Genomic DNA, 8325 nt, shown 5'->3' with positions numbered 1-8325 from the left:
TATACAAGATATCCACCTTTTTCCCATAGTAAGCAAAGGTAAGTCATAAACGTGACTTGTTTCAATGTTGAGTGACTGTTCTATATAAAGTCTTGGAGAAATTCTGAAGCTTCGTTTCGTTGGGACTATGATTGGCAATTTTGCTCTGAACAGTAAAACAAATGGAATTAAGTAGAGTTCCTAGTAATACATTATCGTTGAATTTTCTATGAATTTCTCCTTGAACACAAAAATTTAAAGAAACTCCTTCGAAAAATCATAAATATTTGTCTCAAAACTCTGGAATTCTTTTAAGCATCATTCAAATAATGTTTCATACGGAGATTTCCACATAAAGTTTCCTAAACATTATTTTAAAACTCATAAGATTATGCAAAAGTTCGTTATAAAATCTATACACTCGTATTACATGTCGACTTTCATCATATTATATATGTACATATATCACCTCCACTTTTGTATGTATAAGGCCTTTTTGCGACATCTTATACGTGAAACTTTGCTCTTAAAAGCATCGCATAACGCAATGGGTGATTTCATTATACGTACATATTGGATGTCTGTAAATAAACTTTAATTTAGACGAAAAACCCCTTCAGTGTACCAAGTATGTTTCTAGGACAATTTAAAAAACTATTTTTTGAACATTTTTGCAAAAAAAAAATAGATTTAGCAGGATTCTATAGATTTAGTTTTGAAATAGTTCAGATTTTGTCGAAAATATTCATTTTGTTCATATGTTCATTTCATATATTCATTTCATATTCATTTTGTCAAATATTCAGAGAAATTCTTGGAGGAATTCATGAATGAATCTACACTCCTAGTTTTTTGTCATGTACTTTGCTGTGTGAATCTCGTTTCTTTTTTCAATTCTAAGCATTATTTAACTAGCAAATGGTCAGTTTGCTTACTAACGGAACACGATTTTATGATACTTGAAATCTCATGAAATTCGACCGATTAATAGTAGCCGAGATTCGGAATACTATATTAAGTTTTTCTAAGAAGCATCTCCAAAACCACTTTAAAATTTTGTTGAGGAACCTCTGGAGAAATTCGATGTAATCCTAGGAACGATTTATAGAATGATTTCAGGAATAATTGGAGAAAAACGTTTAAAAACATCTAGATGCATATAAATGAAATCTCAGGAGGAATTCCTGAGGACAAACGAGGAGCTTCCTCTAATTACTTCAATGAAAATATATTTGAGTACCCCAACAGAATATTTTTTGGCAAGATGTTTTTCATAAGGCTGATTGTTTGGTGGACTCCATAAGTTTTTCAAACTATCATGATGTTATTTTTATATGAATACGAGCGCTGGAGACAATCTTTGAAGAATCCTTACACAAGATTGATTCCAGTAATAAAAGGCATTGCCGTTGCCTCCTCTGGCTACGCCCATGCGTGCATGACATCGAACATCATCTTCTTCTTCTTTCTGGCGTTAGAGCCTGCTTCTCAGCTTAGTGTTCTTATGAGCACTTCCACAGTTATTAACTGAAGGGGGACGGACCTGGTGTAGTGGTTAGAACACACGTCTCTCACGCCGAGGACCTGGGATCGAATCCCATCCATAGAGATAGTCACTAAAAAATTCAGTGACGTCTTCCTTCGGAAGGGAAGTAAAGCCGTTGGTCCCGAGATGAACTAGCCCAGGGCTAAAAATCTCGTTGATAAAGATAGAAAAAAAAAAGAAAAAAAAAAGAGTTATTAACTGAGAGCTTACTATGCCGATGACCATTTTTGTATGCGTATATCGATACTCTATGCCCTGGGAAGTCGGGAAAATTTCTAACCCGAAAAGATCCTCGACTGGTGGGATTCGAACCCACGATCCTCAGCTTGGTCTTGCTGAATAGCTGCGCGTTTACCGCTACGGCTATCTGGGCCCTTCATCATCTCAACATCATCTTCAATTTTAATTAAAACGTGGTATGAACACAATTTTTTAACAAATTTTAAAAAAGCTGACAAAATTGGGTCAAAAAGCTGACAAAATCTGGGGCTGACAAATTCAGGTCAGTACTGTAATTGAAACTCCAATTAATGGTATTTAGAACCTAGCTACAAAATAGCAAGAAATGTTGAAAATTCGTAATAATGTTTTTGAATAAATTATATAACTATGTATTTAAAATTAAGTCGCGGGCCGTACGTTGGGCAGCCCTGGTTTAGGGGAAGCCTTTTGTTGTATGTATTGGTCTCTTCTGTCCGAATTTTGACCGTTAAAATGCTTATGGCGTTCCGCTATGCTCTGTGCGTATCATTATTTGTAGCTCGCAATGTATTATTCATTTCATCAGTTAGGATAGGCAAAAGTTAGGAAAATGAAAAGCGTAGGCATCATTGAAAGCTAGATACAAAGTCTATTTGTGAAAGGTTTCCAAATACAGTGAGAGTCACAAAAAATGACACGCATTAAACATAGAAGGACGCCATTTAAACTTTCTGCTAGTACATAAAGCTAATATAAAAATGCACTATTGATTGGTGCTTCTTTTGCGAGATACGTGCCTTCAATGTTTTGGTACATTAATATATTTGAATTCCAAGCTGTTTCACTTTGAAAACAAACAGAGCCGATATGAGTCTATGCATTGTTTTGATTTTGCATGGAATTTTGACATACTGGCCTTGTTGTTTACAAATTTTATGGAAGAGTAAAAGAGATATAATATTTCCACATCCGACTTACCTGAGTAACCTCAGGGATGTCAAAAATCATTGTTAGCGAATGACACAGGCGTCTTCATCCAATGTGATGGATTTTACTAAGGTGGCGCAGATCATTGATGCGTGCCACTAGTTCTCTCTTTCATTCTCCCGCTGTTCTTATGCAGCGCAAATAGTGACGTCACTATTTGCGCTGCATAAGAACAGCGGGAGAATGAAAGAGAGAACTAGTGGCACGCATCAATGATCTGCGCCACCTTAGTAAAATCCATCACATCGGTCTTCATCGAAGGAAGCAGAAGTCTGCGTGTCATTTGTAACTACACAGATAAAAATATTTAAATTCCAATGTAGTGTAAACTGATGCATAGAGTACAAATAAACCAAATTCATCTATTGTTACGGCATTTTGTTTTATTTTCAACTAAAAATGCTTGAATGCTATATAATCATGTAAATTTAAAGTGCATCTGATTGCACAATAAACGATTTATCGTTGACATTTGAGTTTATTTTGATGCTTCAAATATGTGCATAAAAATAAACTTAAATTTACAACATATTTTTAGCTGTGTAGTACTACCGTTTTGTCTCTAATCCCGAACAAATTCATATACCGAATGCTCGGTTTTTGTATGGCGATTTGGTCGAAGCGTTTCACTGAAATATGTCATTAAACTGCTAGGAAATGACAGTCATTTGGGATTCAGTTTTGGTGAAATTCAATCTATTTTATACATTGGGAGTAACGATTCTCTAGTTCGAAGTAAAACTAGCTGTGATAAATTTATTTGCAAACTTTTTTATTTGAATACGATTTATTCGTGCTGTTCGGAATTTGAATCGAGATGTACAAAATTTAAAACAGAATAAACATAGTGTTCGGCATTTGAATCATTTTTTTTGTACTTTTACGTAAAACTAATACTTAAAAAAAATTAAATAAACATTATTTTCGGCACACAACACAGCTAAGAGTAAAGTTTTGCAAAGAAATGAAATTATCACATATATCGACTAATTTATGTCAATTAGATGTATTTGAAGTCACTGTTAGCCTTAAGTGTTCGTCAAATGAGTCAAAACGGTACTTTGATTGTAAAAGAGTATGAATATATTCTCTTCAAACTTTTTGGTTTGAATGGTCAACATTGGAATGGTTTGAATGGAATCTGCCAAAAAAAATCTCGTACGAAAAATGTCTAGAATCCTATCATACGGACCATCCATAGAAGATATCACCCAGTGGTGTTAAAGCTTCCGGGTTGATATCAACTAATATCCCAACCAAACCCTCTACAGGCATATCCAATTCGAAGAATGACACACTGCATACCAAATTAGAAGCTGCTACTGCAGCTCAACCGATAGGTCCCCCATTATGCTGAAATATCCCAGCATCAGAAACGACGAATCCAGAGCAAATTTATTCAGCCTTTTCCGAAAGTATTCACAATACGCTCCGAGTTTGATTGCCGGATGAATCCTGTCCCTTTCGTTCGCCAAATCCCGTTTCGCTGTACAAACCAAACAGGACATCCAGAGAGCTCTATTGACTGCACACCAGTAGTGGTAGTGTGACATGGGCACAATATCTCCTAACCATTAGTCGAAGGATGCGTTCGTCGAATTTCTATGCTCTTCGGTAGAATCCAAAATGACTCCACTTTGCAGAGCGATATTTTGTTCCCTGCCAGGTGTGCTTTCGAGGTGTTTGTTGTTGTGTGGCATTAGCCGGAACCGTGTTGGTATTCGTAGGAATTGCGATATTTTCACTATTCAGCAGCGGTTGAGCACCCACTCCCCGATTGGGATCGGAAAACTTACGGGCAAGGACGTAGCCATAGAGTGACAGGATGGGGCGTTGCACCTCAAAAAAAAAAAATTCAACTCATAATTTCTTAAAAATTGTCTTCAGCATTCTAGTATTTAAATTCAAAATGCGCCCTGACCAGGCTTTGCAGAATTCGTTCTCATTTGATTTAGAAGCACGATCGAAGCAGGCGAAGAAAAATATTCCATCTGTATCGGTCCATGATCGGCAATGTTTCACAAGCTGTAACAAGCTTGATAAAAAGCAGCAGTGAACGAAAGCCCCAAAGAGGAAGCGATGATACAATTTTTGTTTCTCTCTTATATATCATTGAGGATAGGTGTTTCATTTTGCTGGAAATCACGATTGTTACAGAGAGTGATAAGTGAAAAATTCTTTCAATTTTCAAAGGATTCAATCCCTGGTCATAATCGTTTAGCATGAAATTGTTGAATGAACCTGACCACATTAACCCCAGATAGAAAACCTATTTACGCCCACGAACTCGGAGGACAATGCGGCGCAAATATTGCTGCAATCCTCGAAAAGCTTCCGAAAACTGCTGGTCGTCAACGATGGCGGCATTTCGGTGCAGAATCGTTCGGTGGACAAAGTGCCAAAGAATTTAATCCTCTTTTTGCCCATGTTGGCACCAGTATGGGTTGTTGGTTGGCTCCTCCAGAGGGATACGATTTTCCACTAGAGTATCGCGTACCATCTCAGTGGAAACATCAGGAAAATTAAATTCTTAAATCTCCCGCTCAGGATAGAGAGGGTTTAAGAAAGTATTTTTTGTCGTGGTTACCATTGCGGATGATGCGGATTTAAGTGCAGCTCGAAGAAACCCATCATCTGGTTATTTGCATAAAATGTATACTTGTCAAGCGGTAGTTTCGGTGTAACGAGAATGTAAACTGGGTCATTAGGGAGATTAAAGAGCAAATGTTTTTAAAACCACTTTCAGCTGATGGGTCGGGGGAGGCTACCGGGTACTCATGAAATCGAAATTCTGCTGTATTCGCAAATTATCAGTTATAAAAATGTTTAGGCTCATTCGATTCAGTAACACAAATTTCATCGGACGGTTATTAAAAAATACTGGAATGATCAGTTCTTTGTCTTCGTCTTCTTTGTCTTCTTGCGATCTTGCTGAAAAAAAGTTGTTTATAATTTTTTTTACCAAAAATGTCCCCAATGTCTCACAAGCATCTCTTTCCCCGGAGAACTATTATTGAGATTGATGTCGCTCATTTTTCCTGTCTTCCGCAACCCATCAAAAACATGTTCCCGGTAGAGCGTTATAAATAATTGTGCTACACGATTACCCACTAGAACGTGGCCGTACCGGAGATGGCTGGAGCTCCTTCAGAGAAAAATATCTTCCGTGCGTTTTTCTTCCGATTTGCGGCATTGCTTTCCACACCGAATCATTTCACCGGAAAAAGGAATCTGAGCATGGAAACATGCCCATGTGCAATAGGGTGCGGCCTATTTTTCGAAAGTTATCAAAATCGAAAGCTCGTTTGCTTTCTGAATTCAAATCACATAAACAGATAATTCTCAAAGTATGAGTCGAAAATATTAAGATTATGAGCAAAGATTTTGAGAACTTTCAAAAAATAAACCGCACCCTAATGTACACGTATACACAAGAGTGCTACTCGTGACTCCTTTCTCGAATCGAGACTGCGGTGGAACGAAGGAGCTTCCACCACCTGTTTAGTTCCACTGACTGAAACCTACTCACTTGGAACAAAGTTCCCGAGGAGCATCCACTACTGACAGAACTCTCGAACCATGTCTCCACGAGGTTTAGCCAAGTCGTTTATTATCATTAGGGTAGTTGAGTTGATCTGAATAGAATGGACTGTTGCAAGGACCGTGGAATTAGGTAACTTTGATAGTATTTTCGGAGAAAATCTCAATATGAGCAATTCTTGCAGAAAACAGACCGCCATCGGCACCCATCGTTAGAATTGCAATTTGACATCACTGATCGCTAGTATATGCCAAAACTAAAGGGTGGTCCTTTCTGTTTTCTCAAATTGGTGGACCCCTCGTACGCCAGCTAGATAAACAGTTTGTGAAAAAGCCCATATTTGATGAATCTTAGGTACAGTGACCCCACGCAGTTGAATCACCCACAATTTATGAATCAGCTGATTTCAAAAGACAAAATTATTATCAAACTTGTCACAAAACAACACAGAATTATTTTTACACATAGTTTCTTATCAGTAAAAATAATTCTCTGATGTTTTGTGACAAGTTTGATAATAATTTTGTCTTTTGAAGTCAGCTGATTCATAAATTGTGGGTGATTCAACTGCGTGGGGTGACTGTATTTCATCACGTGATACGTCTCATATTTCCCTCGGAACACATACAAAATTAGTTGCATCGTATAAAGGAAGGATAATTATTTATTTTTATTTCAATTCATGTAACGTAAGGATAATCCTTTTTAAAATGTTACACTGTGGTGTATTTAGTTTATTAATGAACAATTTTAACTGTACATCTAATTTAAGTTCCTGAATTTGACTATTTGACCTTTTCATCGCATTCGTTCGATCTCACTGAGTAGACCCTTTCTGAAGACTAAGATTGAGGACGAAGATTTGAGTAATGGAGATAAACAATTCCAATTATGAATGCCTCTCACAAACAAAGATTGGCCATAATATGCCGAAGAATGGTGAGGTACGACTAGACTCAATGTCATTGTGTTTCTCAAGAACTGAAGTTTACTGTATAGATAGCGAGGTGAATTAGTTTTAATAATTTTATATATTTGTACGCAAGTTCTGAGAGTGCAAAACTGGCTAAACTGGCACTCAAGAAGAACATCTTGTAAATGGGTAACATGTGAGAATTTATTAAGGTTAAAAACATATCTGATACACGCATTTAGGGCAACTCGTAACTTATTTAATGACAAAGCTGAAGCATGACTATACACGAACTCCCCGTAAATAAAACTACCTCATTTGCGACGTAAATAGCTTAATTTTCATAGATGTGTCAAGGTATCTGCTAATCATGTTGAGTCTTTTAAGTGTTCCATAGATCTTACCACATTGACCATTGATAAAAGTTGCCCATGATAAGTTTGTGGTAAATAATACACCAAGATTATTTAGTCGATCGAAAAACTGTATTATCTGTCCGTCCATAGAGATGCAAAGTAAAAAGTGCAAGGTAAAAAATATAAACGATATTTTCAAATGAAAATTTGAAGCTAATAGTGCTTAAAAACCGCAACATTGATGTTTTCAATTTTTGGATATATTTTGCGGTTGTTGTAGGTATTGTTTAGGACTATTTGGAAAAAAATATGCACGGTAAAAAAAGTTACAGATTTTTTAAATAAAAAAAAAATAAAATCGATTTTCTATGAAAATGCATCTGTGATTTTAATTATGTTTGGACATGTTTTAGGGGACAACTTATGTGATTTATTGCACAATGTTTCATAATGGAAGAATTATGGACAAAAAAGTTATAATTTTATAAAATATTACAAATTTTTAAAAAAATCGATATTAAGGAAAACAATATTTTTTTATGTGTTTATTTGATAGTACAGAAAATGCATTGGAAGAGTCCTTAAGACGGATTCCATGTCAAATCGGTCAGTCACAGAACTCGATCATCTTCAATTTGGATTAAATTTTGCACATATTTTTGGTATGGTAGAATAAGTGTTTTCCATAGAAAAATTGATTATTTTGACTCAAGTGTAACTTTTGAAAATGGCCTATTAATTATTGCATGCAACTTAATTGAAAAATTCTAACTCTGAAACTGTTGATTTTAGAGAAAAATGA

This window comes from Aedes aegypti, chromosome 1 (assembly GCF_002204515.2).
Source record: "Aedes aegypti strain LVP_AGWG chromosome 1, AaegL5.0 Primary Assembly, whole genome shotgun sequence".
Lineage (NCBI taxonomy): Eukaryota > Metazoa > Arthropoda > Insecta > Diptera > Culicidae > Aedes > Aedes aegypti.
The sequence above is the reverse complement of the archived record's forward strand: the minus strand, read 5'-3'. Positions refer to the sequence as shown.